The sequence below is a fragment of the Lissotriton vulgaris genome, chromosome 7 (genome assembly GCF_964263255.1).
Source record: "Lissotriton vulgaris chromosome 7, aLisVul1.2, whole genome shotgun sequence".
In the NCBI taxonomy this organism is placed as follows: domain Eukaryota; kingdom Metazoa; phylum Chordata; class Amphibia; order Caudata; family Salamandridae; genus Lissotriton; species Lissotriton vulgaris.
In genome coordinates this window covers 1596001775-1596017262 of record NC_141695.1, presented here as the reverse complement: position 1 = coordinate 1596017262, position 15488 = coordinate 1596001775, and the positions used below count along the sequence as shown (strand labels likewise).

Below are 15488 nucleotides of genomic sequence, written 5' to 3'. Positions count from 1 at the left end.
GCACTCTCTTATTTAGAAAAGTTCCTAATGCAGAACAAGTGCCATGTAAGATCTGCCTATACTTTTAAATGTCCTACTGAACTTTCGAAATAACCCATTGGCTTCTGGATGGTATAACTCATGTTTGCAACATTTTCTAAAGTTCAGAAGCTGGAAATCCTACCCTGGCAACCATTCCCTATCTAGCAACGTCACCATGAACATGATTATCCTACTGGTGGAAATAACATCACCAACTCTAATCTCCAGCCACTCTAAATATAGATCATATATTGTGAGGTCATTCCCATTACTCCAAAAGACCCCAGATATTAAAGCCAGACTTACCTTTATGTCCTAGCTCCTTTTTCAACCTGTGGAGCTCCCTGCTACCAGGTGGTCGGGCTGAGAATTGCTTCTAGAGTTGTCTTAATACCAAGCATTGTGTCCAGGTACTGCATGTGCATGTCAAAGACAGATCACCCTGTCCATGCATGCATGTGTGCCCACACCATTTGCCTTGTGAGGGTAAACATGCATGCACAAGGCAAATAGTGTGGATTGGAACCCATTGACCACAATGATAACATTTTGCAGAACTGTTTTGCAGGGTGTTGCTAATTCCTATCAGCATATGAATGAGACCTTGATATACTCACCACAGAGGAATACAGATCAAAGTTTAGGGACACCCATAAAGGGTAAAACCAGATATGGGTGGACTTTGTGAACTCTTCAGTCAACGCACTAAAAGGCTGGATAAAAGGCAATGAGCTGGAGATGTATGATGGGCTGTATAATTTAATTATGAAAGTGCACATTTTACCTAACTGTACGTCAGACAAGTTACAAAAGCACCTGGTAGATTCAGACGTTTCTAACCATAGAAAGTTGGGCAAGGAGTGGGTAGGACCAAGAGTACCCAAGAAAACCCAGGAGGGTGACATCAGGAAGGGGGTGTTAGGCCCACAAAAAGGAAAGGAGGAGGAGTGGTAAGAGCACCAAAAGACTCCAGTAGGACCCCAGAACCATGAAAAGGAGGAGATACAAACCACCCACCCCACCTCTGGCAAGCAGAGTTAGGGGGACCTAGGGCTAAAAAGCTCTTGGATAATAGGCAATTGCTTTAACTTGCTCATTGCCGAATACTCTGAGCAGTCATGCCGGGGAAATAAAATGATAACCTGTTAAGTCGGGTTTATACAGACCCTGGATAGGACCAGGTCTATGAGATCGTGTTTATTGATCATTTAGGATAACTAGCCACTACTGTTTTTACAAGCTTGGCACGCCGGAGATTCACGGGGAGTCTATGTGCCCCCGAATATCGGAATACCATTTGGATACTTTAATTTGAATCCACAAAACCATTGATACGGCAGAATCAAGATACCTCGGATACAATTGAGACCACTCTAGGACAATCCACAGAACGAACCATGTAGTCCATTGTGCCTCTTTATTTAGTTTAGAAGGGTATACACAACAGTTTATTGTCCTGAAGAAGACCCCACTGTGATGTTATTGACACACACACACATTATTAGGAGTCGAAACATCGACGTTCCAGATCTAGCATGGTTTTGCCCAACAAGATCCATACAATAGAAGAGGTCTTGCTGGGGTGCTTTTTGGTTGCTAGTAATACAACAAAGAAAATTGATGTTTCATGTTGTTGTTTTGTTTCTTTGTAAAAAAATGCGGAGTATCATGGTGTGTATTGTTACAATTTGTCACCCTTTTATGTCACTATTTGAGATATTCAGAAGTATTTTTTGTGTATGTTGAATAATGTCATTTGGTTATTGTCTCTAATTTAGGATTTTTCTCAAATACAAAATGATTTCATCAATTTAAATTGTGATTTATTTTCAGTGTTGTGCTGTTTAATCATATGTTGAAAGTCCCAACCGCAGGGGGACATAAACGATAAGTTATGAGGTGGCAGAACCACTGTTCCTATATTATGCTTTTACTGCCAGCAGGCAGCGCACTACCAAGGAGGGTGTAGCCTGTCCCAAAAAGAATGTTAGCACTGGGCTGCCCAGTGTAGCCATTGTGAAGGACACCTTAGTTGAGGAGGCTCTCAGCTTTTAACTGGGTGAAGGGTCCAGATGGTAAGCTGGTGATCCCTGAGGGTGGTAGTAAACACTTCCACTCCATCAAGGTGAATAAGATTCACACCACTACTGTGTGAGAAACACAGGTGCCAGACAGGTTAGTGTCCCAAATCAGTATGTGCCAGGAGAAGCAAGGATAGTAAAGGTAGTCCCAGGGGAAGTCACAACCAGACCTGTAGCCTGAGTGCCCCTGGAAAGAGAGAATACCCTTAGCTGGCATAGGGTGGAAGTCAGTCCTGACCGCCACCTAGATTGCATCCTAGGCAATGAACTCCCAGAGGTTGGTCTGATCCCAGAACGGGTGGTCACTCAGGATCCCACCCAACCAAAGGATTTTGGGGGTCCAGTCCCTAAGGTTAGGAGATTTAGGCCCCAGCAGAAACAGAAAAGGTTTAAGAAAAGGAAACAAAAGCCACTCTTATGCAGAGATCCAGTAAGCCAAGGGCTCTCTGCCCCAGTAAGGGGGAACCCCAAGGTTGGCACTTGTGAGGCCTTTACCGACCCCCAAGAAGTCCTAAAAAGTCAGGCAACTGCTCAGAACTAGGGTGTCACCCCTGCACTGACAGAAAGAGGAGAGGAAGCCACAGGAGGTGGTAGCCCCCCAATCTGAACAGGTAGGGAGGCTCCAAGAACCTAGTGGTGCCCGTCGGTGGAGAGCTCAGGATGTGGTTCTGGATTCTGACACCTTTCAGTAGCCCCTGCTGGGTGTTAACCTTCATTGCAGCACTGTACTTGGCGTGGGAGGCAGACCCCATGACCAGAAATAAATAGGGCCCCTGAACCTGCTGGTCATGGTGGCGTTGCTCAAGTGTTGGGTGACCTCTGTGGGTAAGCTAGGTGTTGCCCTAGCTAGGATAGGGTTAGAAGAGGTCGGCATCTCACTTCCCAAAGCAAAAGGGGAGGCAGGTAAAGACACAGCTGTAATTAAGGTCCAGTTTAAACTGGGTCCTGTTATTATTGAGGTGGGTCAGCTGCCCAGAGGGAGTAACCCTGACAGAAGGATGTGAGGCAGAGTAGGCCCTGCAATAGTTCAGACAGTTTTCTTTCCATCCTTCTTCACTGACAAGTCAGAAAAACTCACCCAGGGTCTCATGGACATGTTGCCTGGGGGGGTGGAGGGAGTTGTGTAAGAAAGCAGGCCTTTTTGCAGGTGCCCCCTTTGCACCCATTTGAGCTACTAGATGCTGGTTTTGGACTCAGTGCACTGAAGTCTGCTAACCGGGCACCTACTATATGGTACCAGTGGTACCTAGGGCATGGGAGTTAAAGGGGTCACCAGGGCCCAAAGCCCTGTTTGTGCCACCCAGATGTGACCTAAGTAAACTAATGATAGCAGTCCTGCCATTGCAGACTGCAGGAGCAGTGCACACTGCTCGAACGCGACTTTGCCAGGCCGTGTGTGTCAAAGTCAATGCACTATTTTTAATATATGCTAATCATCCCTAAGAAAGACCTCCTGAGCCCAGGAGGTAGGCTGCAGTTATATTTAAGGCAAGGACACATTGGGCATGGCCAAGATGGCTAACATGGTGGACACATGAACTCAGAGCTCTGCTTGAGCCTAATTTAATACTGCTGCAATCCATCCTGATCCCAGGTTCTTACACTGTCAGTGTGCCCCGTATAGAGGCGGGAGGTCTGCGAGATGACATTCTTGAGGATGTTCAAACCCGCATAAGGCGACTGGCATCTGGTTGGAGCCTCTGAACTGGTTGGTGGCGAGGTGACTGACTGAAGCCTAGAACCCATACTATTCTGGCTTGGGCGGGAAAAACCGGCCCTGGTGCTCTGGCCTTCTACAATTTTGTAAAGGAACAGGGCCCCTGAATCTAGGATAGAAAGTCTAGGCAGGGAAATCACAATGTGGAAAAGAAAACAAAGAACAGGTATATCAAATCCAGACATGCCTTAAAAACATCAACAATACCAAAATCGACAATTTTATAAATATGAAAATATTTATTTTTATTCTTTTTTTTTACTTTTGTTGTAAATAAAAAAGTATATATGTATATATATATGCAATTCCGCTTCCTTCGCAAAAGTGCCGGGACACCAAGAGAACGGTGCAATCCAGGGGCAAAGGTAACCCTGTGTTTAGATTCAGGCTCACAGCGCGTAGCAGCAACAGCTACGCAAATGCACTCTCCTTGATAGGAAAAAGATCACTCCCAATCCTTTTTGCGCATTCCAATATTCTTTAATTCATCAGATGCAGCATCATGATAATAAACACGGAAATAACCCGGTCAGGGTTGCAAAAAACATAAACAACAGACGTCTGTTTTTTATGTTTTTTGCAACCCTGATCACATGATATGCATTTAAACTGGAATGTAAACAAGCACATTTACTCGTGAGCAAGGGAAGCTGTTCCCGAAACGCGTTGAGTGCGCTGTGAATAAAACACCAGTTGTTTGAACCAAGCTGTTGGCCTGAACGTCGTTCTTTGAACAAGGTTGGAACGATTTTGTTGGAATATATATATATATATATATATATCTGCAAATACCTCGCAGCAGCGCTCCTTACAAAGAGACTCGAGGCAAGGACCAGCTTTTTCTCAGCATTCTTTTATTCAGCCATTAGGTAGTATGTCATGACGCGTTTCGGCCATCCCAGCGGCCTTGGTCACATGGCGATACTGATTGCTTTTGCCCGTTTAAAGTGATAACGTGCAGTCACATGTCAAAAATGATGGACATAGATAAAATACTATATGTATAAATACATTTGCCTGTACTTTCTCATAGTGCCAATACAGAAGTGAATTAATAACTGTATAAATACATAAATAAGTCACGTTTTGCATAATGTATCAAAAGATTAAAGATATACATATATAATACAACTTCAATTGGTTGTGCGAAGAGTACTATCAGTTTAACAAAAAAATGTGTATAACTGCATAAATGCCTATAACTCTTCAAGATGGTGATGAGAAAAAATATACCATGTAGTCCATCAAATCTACTAGCAAGTATTGTGCAAAAAATAGTGCTCACCAGTGTGTATTAGATTATAATACAAAAATATACTATTGATCACTGCTATTTAATGATAGTAGTGAAAAAAAGATCCAAAAAAAGGAAAATTTAATTTTATCTATAAGGACCTTTTAAAAGAAAAAAGAAGCAATGAATTCATGACGGAAATTGTACCAGCCAAATGAGGCTCGGAAGAAGAGAATGTAGTGCCTTAACTTTCTTCCGGTACCATTATTTCATTCTTATCTTCTGCCTTGTTATTGCACCTGTATTTAAAGTGACTTCGTGTCAAATGGAAAAAATACAAATAAATATAATTTCTTCCTCTAAAGTGACATTGTGCAGTCAAAGTGCAATTACAGCTAAAGTGGCTGGTGCTGGAGGTTATACAGTACTGAGGTAGAGGGGAAGGGAAGTCTGAACCCTATTAAAACAGAGCTTTACTTCCATATTCAAAACAAGATATTATCATACATCATCAATGTTGCACATATAGAAAAAATCACACCATAAAAACAATCTAAAAAAGAGGGAATCGGTGACATGACTAAAATCAGCTATCACATCAAAAATCAGGATAAAAGACAATACCCTAATATTTAAAACGACGGCTAAAATCAATCAATTCATATATTTACACACACCGAAATTTTGTACACTCAATATATAAATTATACATAGTATATTACAATATAAACATAAATATGTAAACAAAGTGCACGGTGCGGACCAACTCCTCTTATAGTTTGGATTATGGTTGTATCATGGTGTTAACTATATGGCTAAAGAGTAACATTATCATGAAGTGGTCATAGGTATGTGTGGAGGTCCTCTGTGGTGTTAAGACCTCCCGGCCACTTTGAGTTAAACTCCAAAATATATTTGGTCTCGAGCCTGCGCATACACGCCTCCCTGTCGCCTCCTCTTCTGGTGAGCGGTACGGACTCTATGGCGAAATATTTGAGACACTGAGGCTTACTATTGTGACACGCCTCAAAGTGTCTGGCCACTGGATAGCTCTGGTCCTTGTTTACAATGGCGCGCAAATGTTGTAGAATACGCTTATGAATTTGCAGTTTGCTGCTACCAATATATTTGAGTTTGCAGTCGCACTCTAGAATATACACACAGTATTCCCTTCTACAGGTTAGGTGTTGTTTTATTTCCCTTGTAGTTCTAGGGATTACTGTTGTATATTTTTTGGTGTTGACACCATGTTGGCAGGCTTTACATGCCAGGCATTTGTAGAAGCCCCTGCTGGTCGGTCTCCAAGGCTCCTTGCCTATATAGTCTTGACTATTTTTAGAGAGGATGGAGCCCATACTGAGACTTTTACGAAAAGTAATAGATGGATTAGGGGGCATCACATCGCCAATCATGGGATCATCTTTTACAAAGTGCCAGTTTCTCCTGACGATACTCCTAAGTTCTTTCTCCTGTTTGGAGTAGGTCAGAATGAGTCTAACTTCATTGATGTTATCACTTTGTTTCACTCTCTCAGTCAACAAATCACCTCTTTCTTTGACCCTAGATTTCTTTATTGCAGTGTTCACTATCTTAGCAGTGTAGCCCCTATCTACAAATCTTTGAAAACTTTCCTGTTGTTTGACAATCATGTCTTCATAATTGCTGCAAATACGGCGGATGCGTAGCATCTCGCCGTAGGGTATTGATTTGATTAGATGTTGGGGATGAGCACTCGTGGCATGTAAAAGAGTGTTACCTGCCGTCGGTTTTCTAAAAAGAGTACTGGTAATGACATTATTACATATAAAAACCTGTACATCTAAAAATGTCACCGATTCCCTGCTTACATCAGAGGTAAAATGCAGATTAAGATCATTGTCATTGATGTCATGTATGAAATTTAAAACACTTTCCTCGGAACCACGCCATACAATAAATAAGTCATCAATAAATCTGAGCCAACAAGTGATGTTAGTGGTGCAATATTCTTCAAATTTGCGCAGGAGGACCAGTTCCTCCCACCACCCCATAAAGAGGCACGCATAACTAGGGGAGAAACTGGCCCCCATTGCTACACCTTGGACTTGTTGGTACATTTGACCGTTAAAAATGAAGAAGTTATTGTTGAGGCATAATTTTAGCATTTCTAAAAGCATTTTGGTATGTTGGGCCAGTTCCATGGGCCTGCGGCTAAGATAATACTCACATGCCCGCAGGCCATCCTTGTGCTTTATACATGTGTATAATGAACTGACGTCCAACGTTACCAACAACAGGTCGGGGCTCCATGCTACATCCTCCAACTTTCGCAAAAAGTCACTAGAGTCTTGTACATATGACTTTAAAGACTTCATGTGTGGCTGCAAAAAGTAGTCAATGTACCTTGAAAGGTTTTCCAAGGGGCCACCACACGCTGCGATTATGGGTCTGCCTGGAGGTTTGGAGATACTCTTATGGACTTTTGGTATGAAATAAATATATGGAGTGAGTGGATGATCTTTTTTAACGTACTTAAACTCATCTCCACTTAACATACCAAGGCCCTTCCATGCCACCAGGTTCTTAGATAAGGCCTCCAACATTCCCCTGTATTTCTGGGGGGTGCTCTTAGAATAACATTGTGGGTCATCTAATTGCCTATGTGCCTCCTCCAGGTACTCCGTAGCTGGCCATAAAACAATGTTCCCGCCTTTGTCTGAATTTCGAACAATAACTTCAGCATTTTTCAATTTGATGGATAATTGATTTATTTTTCTCTCCTGGTTCGTGAATTGACGCTTATTCTTGTCAGTCTTTAAGGCCATCTTTTTCACTTGTTGCACCACAACATCGCTAAATGAGTCAAGACCATCACGTGCCGCCAGGGGAATGTATTTGGACTTGGGCTTAAATGGGGTAATCGGTTTCCTTTGACCACTGGATGCCACTATCTCCTGTGTCCCCAGAGTCTCATCAATCCCCAGCTGGCACATGTCACGATACAGGTTTAGGTCACTGACTGCCAGTTCAGAGGTGCTAGTTGTAGATCTTGTTGGGGCATTTTCTGTGCTGGCTATCTTATTTAGGAATTGTTTTTTCAATTTTAATTTCCTTATGAATCTGTATATGTCTGCCCTCGTGGTAGTATACGAAAAGTTGGACTCAGGACAAAAGCTTAAGCCTAACCTTAGAAGTTGCTCTTCTGCAGCTGATAGTTGTGTTGGGCTGAGGTTAATTATAGATTTGGCTTGTTTCTTCTTGCTGGATTGATCTCCATCACAGCTCACAGTTATTGAAGAATCCATAATGTTATCTTTGACTAGGCCTGGGGTTTCTTGCTCCTTCCCCGTCCCCGACCTCGTCCCCGCTTGGTTAGCTCGCCTTTGTTTGGCTGCTTTTCTTCTGCCCCTCCTGCGTTGTGACTTGGTTGGGACAATTTTCCCTGGAAGTGCGATCTTAGGGTTGCCTTTCTGCCATCTTTCAAGACCGCCAACTCTTCCCCCATCGTCAAAACAACATTGCCTCTTGCCCCTTCATTGTCTGAGCCGCTTTCTGCAGCCGAGCTGTATGTAGATATTTCCTCAGATTCTGCCGGCACTGTCCCTGCACTGGCTGCTCCTCTCTTATTTGCTGTGGCTCTTCTTAGGTTATCGTATCGACGTGCAAATGTGAATATTTGGTCATTCGCGTAGTCGTCCCGATCTCTTTTGAATTTATATATTTTTCTTGTTTTGATTTTTTCTTCCTCCTTTGAAAGTCTAGTTAACATTTCACTCCTCATTTTAGTAGTCTGCGGGTTTTCCTTCTCACCCTGCAGTGCTTTTATTTTCTCCTCAAGAATATCTATCTTGGTTTGAAGTTCCTCACCATCAATTTCAGCAAACTTCACTAAGATCTGCATTAATTTCCGTGAGGTTTCAAGGTTGCACTGACCCCATTCCTCCATCATTAAGGGGTTGGGGTTTTCATAGCTGGGGGCCAGCATGATGCGAAGTCCTCTGGGGACTCTCCCAACATCCAGATATCTCTTGAGGGAGCGGGCTTCCCACCATTTAGACTGTTCATTTCTTTTCAGCTTTTCCAATTCCCTCAACAAGTCTCTGGCGGTACTCGTTGCAGCTCCCTCAGGCCCCCCTACCCCGACTTCCTTCTCAGCAGTCACCTCCTGCTCAATATCGTCTGAAAACATTGCTTGTGCAGCGAGCTCACGGGCCCTCCGTACATCGCCTGACATCTTCTAGCTAATGGCAATTACTTAGTAAGTGCTGAATAACGTGTTAAGCAAACCGCTTTATTTGCGCTTCAATAGTCAATGTCAGCAACAGCTGACTCTAGCGGTAAGCCACGTACCTCCACACTCCGAGTGTCACCGTATATGCTTTTATCTTCTACGTGCCTCTGGCTGTTCCTTTCCAGGACGCAGGTCGGGACCAGCTGCCTGTTTTGTAGATCGGCACCGCACGGCGCACAAAGCACGATGATCCCCCAACTGCGCCCGCTCTGATACAGCCTCACGGCGTGGGATCTCTTTAGCGTTTCTCTTCTCTTCAGCATTTCCTTCACGCACGGTGCAAAGTCGGATGGCTCCACTCCTTCCCTTGAATGTCATGAGTGATGTCACTGACCATGTCATGAGTGATGTAATATGTGATGTCATCAGCAGTGCATTACACGCGCAAGTTATAGTGAGTCCAACTAACTATAACGTGGAATTTCATTGGTTTTATGTCAGTAAAATTTCCAGGTAACTATAACTGGTGTGAAACCTATGTTTTTTTCAGTGAATTTAATAGGTTTTTTAAATGCTAATTCCTAACTATAACTGGTGTGAAACCTATGGTTTTTTCAGTGAATTTCATAGGTTTTTTAAATGCTAATTCCTTTCTATATCGAGGTTCTAACCTACGATTTTTTTTTATAAATTTGCTGTTTTGAGTAAGTATTAATTATTATTTGGTTTTTTTTAATCATTTTTTCCTCGGGCGCTTTGGGTGCGCGCTCTGGTAAGCTGTCCAGAAAGCGCACCCAGAGCGCTACTTTCGTTCGTGAAAAAAAATATGAATGAAAAGTAAATAATAACGCAAGACATTTAGTACCATACATATAAAAGCAGTTTTTTTAAAATAAGGAAATGATAATGATTTTGCATTTCCGTGAAACTATCAAAACGTCACTTCGGCGCGCCGCGGAAGCGCCTACGTTCGCGCCGCATATGCGCCCCGGAAGCGCCTACGTTCGCGCCACGTATGCGCCCCGGAAGCGCCTACGTTCGCGCCCGTATGCGCCCCGGAAGCGCCTACGTTCGCGCCGCGTGTGCGCACCCGGAAGCGCTCCGATGCGCGCAGTGTCAGCGCGTCAAGTCATGTGACCTTGAAATAACTCTTTTCATTGGTTGCTAACAGTTTTTTTTACAAAGAATGAAATCCCCACCCATTTCCTTCACTTCTTCTTTCACTTTTGTGACTGAAAGACCTGCCTTTTTGCTCTTGCATCTTTCTGGGTTAATCATGGCTGCCAGACCATCCAGCAGTGAAGATGAGCCTGAATTCATCGATGAAGAGCCTCCTCAGCCAAAGGTGAAGGAGCATTTCATTTGGAATTTTTTTTCAATACCACCTGACCAGAAAAAGGTGAATGCTCCAAAAGTGGAGTGTAGGATCTGCAAAAAAGTCCTGTCACGGGGTGACCCCAAAAATAAATATTCTTTTGGGAACTTCACAATGATACGGCATGTGGAGAGGAGGCACCCCCAGAATTTTGCCCGGGAAAGTGTCAGGGCTCTGGCAAAAGAGGTTCCCAGTGATGGGGCTTCTACATCCACCGGAGGAGCAACTACTTCTGTGAGGGAGCGATCGCAGGAGCTGGTTCCAAATATTCAACCTACTTTCAACTAAGGTGTCCTGAAATGCAGATACTGCGATCAACTCCTTACCTATGGGGAGCAAAGTGTCCTGCTCATGGTTCGAGCATTGGAGAACCATCACTGCCGTTCCCAGCCCTAATTATTTTTGGTTTTTTGCTCCTGTTGAGCAGTTTCCATTCCCTGTTTTTGTTTATGTTCTTAAAAAAGAAAAAAGAAGAAAAAAAAGTTCTTTTCAGAACTACCTCCAATTCTCATCAAAGAGCTATATTCTTAAAAAAAAGAAAAAGAGTAAGTGAAATGGAGTGCATTGATAATGGAAAGGAAAATGAGTAAGAAAGAACAGAAAGGTATGAGAGGAGAAAGGAAGTGAAGTAGGGGGACTGAAAGAAGGTGAGTGTTGGGAATGAAAGAAAGGAGAAGGAGAGTGAATATGGGGAATGTGGATATTCAAAGAAAATGTTGAAAAGGAACAGGGGTGTGGAAGGGTAAGAAAAGATGCATTGCTGGAGTTGAAGACTGAAGGCCTCATTTATGAAGCCATGCGTCACTTTTACGCCACCAGAGCGTCACTTTTTGTCACGCACCAGTGCTGTATAAAAATGCACCTTATTCAGTCATATTTACAAAGTGACACATCTAGGTAGATGCGTCACTTTGTAAGCCCCTGCGCCACATTATACCTACGTCAAGTGTAAAGTATGCAAAAGGGACGTATTGACGCAAGAAAGGGTCGTAGAGGTGACGCAGTGAAATCTATGAGATATCACTGCGTCACTTTTATGACGCTGTTGCGTCCAAATCTTACGCCTGTATCACAGCAAGCATAAGACTGCTGCAAGCCCTTTCACATGGGGCCTGGCCCCATGTGAAAGGATGCATTGCTGGAGTTGCATCATTTTTGTGACACACTCCAGCAATGCATCACTTTTGCGCTTACAGATACGTCTGAAATACTGACGTATCTGTAAGAACTTCCAACATAATACGTCATAAATTTAATATGACGCATGAGTAGAAGACTGAAGGCCTCATTTATGAGGCAATGCGTCACTTTTACGCCACCTGAGCGTCACTTTTTGTGACGCACCAGTGCTGTAAAAAATGCACCTTATTCAGTCATATTTACAAAGTGACGCATCTAGGTAGATGCGTCACTTTGTAAGCCCCTGCGCCACATTATTCCTACGTCAGGTGTAATGTATGCAAAAGGGACGTATTGACGCAAGAAAGGGTCTTAGAGGTGACGCAGTGAAATCTATGAGATATCACTGCGTCACTTTTATGACGCTATTGCGTCCAAATATTACGCCTGTTTCACAGCAGGCGTGCAAGCCCTTTCACATGGGGCCTGGCCCCATGTGAAAGGATGCATTGCTGGAGTTGCTTCATTTTTGAGACACACTCCAGCAATGCATCACTTTTGCGCTTACAGATACGTCTGAAATACTGACGTATCTGTAAGTACTTGCGACATAATGCGTCATATATTTAATATGACGCATGAGTAGAAGACTGAAGGCCTCATTTATGAGGCCATGCGTCACTTTTACGCCACCGGAGCGTCACTTTTTGTGACGCACCAGTGCTGTAAAAAATGCACCTTATTCAGTCATATTTACAAAGTGACGCATCTAGGTAGATGCGTCACTTTGTAAGCCCCTGCGCCACATTATTCCTACGTCAGGTGTAATGTATGCAAAAGGGACGTATTGACGCAAGAAAGGGTCGTAGAGGTGACGCAGTGAAATCTATGAGATATCACTGCGTCACTTTTATGACGCTATTGCGTCCAAATATTACGCCTGTTTCACAGCAGGCGTGCAAGCCCTTTCACATGGGGCCTGGCCCCATGTGAAAGGATGCATTGCTGGAGTTGCTTCATTTTTGAGACACACTCCAGCAATGCATCACTTTTGCGCTTACAGATACGTCTGAAATACTGACGTATCTGTAAGTACTTGCGACATAATGCGTCATATATTTAATATGACGCATGAGTAGAAGACTGAAGGCCTCATTTATGAGGCCATGCGTCACTTTTACGCCACCGGAGCGTCACTTTTTGTGACGCACCAGTGCTGTAAAAAATGCACCTTATTCAGTCATATTTACAAAGTGACGCATCTAGGTAGATGCGTCACTTTGTAAGCCCCTGCGCCACATTATTCCTACGTCAGGTGTAATGTATGCAAAAGGGACGTATTGACGCAAGAAAGGGTCGTAGAGGTGACACAGTGAATAAACTGGGTTTTCCCCATGCTTCGCTCCCCTGTCCGCTCCCCGGTGCGCGTACCGGGCGCTCCCCCCGCGCAAATCGAATTATTATTATTTTTTTTTGGCCCCGCGGGACCCTATTATAGCCCCCACATCAAACCTAGGGGGTCAGGGGGGGTCAACCCTGCCCCCTTATAGTCATTTCCCCCTTTTTCTTTTTTGCCACCTCTTGTGTCTCGATCCTACCGAGACACAAGATGGCGGCTGCTCCGGACTGTTTGGAATGTTTACAGACACCCGAGAGCCAATCAGCTTTCCGTGCGCACTTCACGTGTCGCGCCCGGTGCGCTCCCCGGTGCGCTGCCATAGATATATATTTTTTTGAACCTAAATTACTCAAAATCCACTGTAGCACATGTCTTGAGACATAGAAAAGGCACACCGGGCTACCAGTCCCTACAATTTTGCCAAGTTTGATGGAAATCCATTCAGCCGTTCGGGCTAAAAGTGAGTTTGACCGCCCTATGGAAATTAACATGGGGAAAACACGTTTTGGGACCCCCCTTTTATCTCGGCCCCTGCTTGACGAATCCCCACCAAACTTTCAGGGAAGGACCGGAACTCCGCGAGGCAAATTTGAAGAAATTTTCAGGCAGATTCGTCAACCGACGCCAAAGTTATCCACAATAGAATTTTGAGATTTTGCATTGAAAAAAATCCTAACTATAACTACCTACTGGCGACCGCCAGTAGGTATATATATATATATATATATATATATATATATATATATATATATATATATATATATATATATATATATATATATATATATTTACTATCTTATTTTGACTTACAAAAATATTTCATCATCTACTTAACAGTTGTCTTATTTCTCTATTTTCATTTGCTCATTGCAGCCTTTGTATCTCATATATATTCATCAAATAGCTTTATTTCTCAATTTCACATCATATGAGAGACTAAACAATCTTTTTCAACCCTTAGTTATACAATCAGTATTAACGTCATCCTTCTTTATATTGATGTTATAAAACTGGAGGTTTGTTGACAGACAACGTACGTTTCGGCTAAAGCCTTCATCAGGACTCCGGCACAGTGGTTTACTGTATAGGAAAAAGACAACAATTGGTCTGGAATTAATTTACTTGTATGATATGGCTGAGATATGCAACTCGGTCTATTCTATTAAAAAAAATATATATATATTTTGTTTTCTCTTGAGTCTTTTTATATATATATTGGAGATTTGTTTCAACAGTGTATCCATTTGACACAATTTATTTGGTCAAGAGAACCAGTGCTCTGAAAATTGAAGGTGATGGCCAAATGATTGGTCCAAGAATAGATTTACTGTTCCAGGAATTATTAAAAAAGGGGGAGCAAAAAATGTATTTTAGTAGAAATAGAAAATAAAATCTCTTAGATATTATCCAAGTGCTTAATACTGTGGTGAAGAATTTTAGAGAAGAAGCTGAAGTGAAGTCCAAAAATTGCATGCTCTCCATTGTGATCCTTCCTCCATTTATGTTAATTTTACAGTGTAGATTTACCTAAGTGTATCTTCGAGGTCAACTGGCAATTATATAGAATAGAAGTGGCGTTTATAGAGCGCATGGCTACCAATGGCCATCCAAGCCTGCTTGCCTGATTTTTGACAATAGATGATATAATCGGCAGCATTTTGTTTTGTACTGCATCAATATTTATAAGGAATAAATATTAGCTGACTTGACTATTTATGCAATCACACATTATTTCTAATGGGGTGTAGTAGCCGCAACGCCGGCGAGTTGAGAGGCATCTCCTCCCTACCCCCTCAACAGGGAGCCTAGATGGCCTTCTCCTCTCCCCCTGTGGACGGTCGGGGCTGGATGCTTATACCCCGTGGGCCGGGAGTGCCGGTGGTGCCGGACCCTGTCAGAGTTTCCCAGCGGAATATCTGGAGGACTGGTGGCCTCCGGGCCAGTGTTCATGCAGTGGGTAGATACCTGGTGAGAAAGCGTAGTGTGAGGGCCCATCTAGGTGGTGGCCCGCCTAGTTGTTGAGGGTGCGCCGCCTTGGCAATGAAGGCCGCTACAGCCTGGTCGGGGCTGGGAAGCGCACAGAGATTGGCACTGATACTCAGCTGGCAGGCCTTTGTGAAGGGAGCCGGCTGGCCAAATTGTGATCACTGTTGTGCCCCATCCCCCAAGTCCCGTGGATGATTGAAGCACCCCAACCCCAATCCTTGAGATGCCCTCTACAACACTGGGCCCTGCTCACACTATTAGCCCTGCTTGTTGACTCTCCTGGGTACGGGAAACATTTGTTATATTGAGGATCAACTGTACTGATGGAGGTAAAGGCGGCTGCTGA

General features: G+C 43.4%; 1 protein-coding gene across 1 annotated transcript in view; it reads left to right on the top strand.

The window, feature by feature from the left end:
• LOC147706051 (uncharacterized) overlaps positions 1–15488 on the top strand; it is a 208407-nt gene that overhangs the window by 64972 nt on the left and 127947 nt on the right. The window lies entirely within an intron of this gene.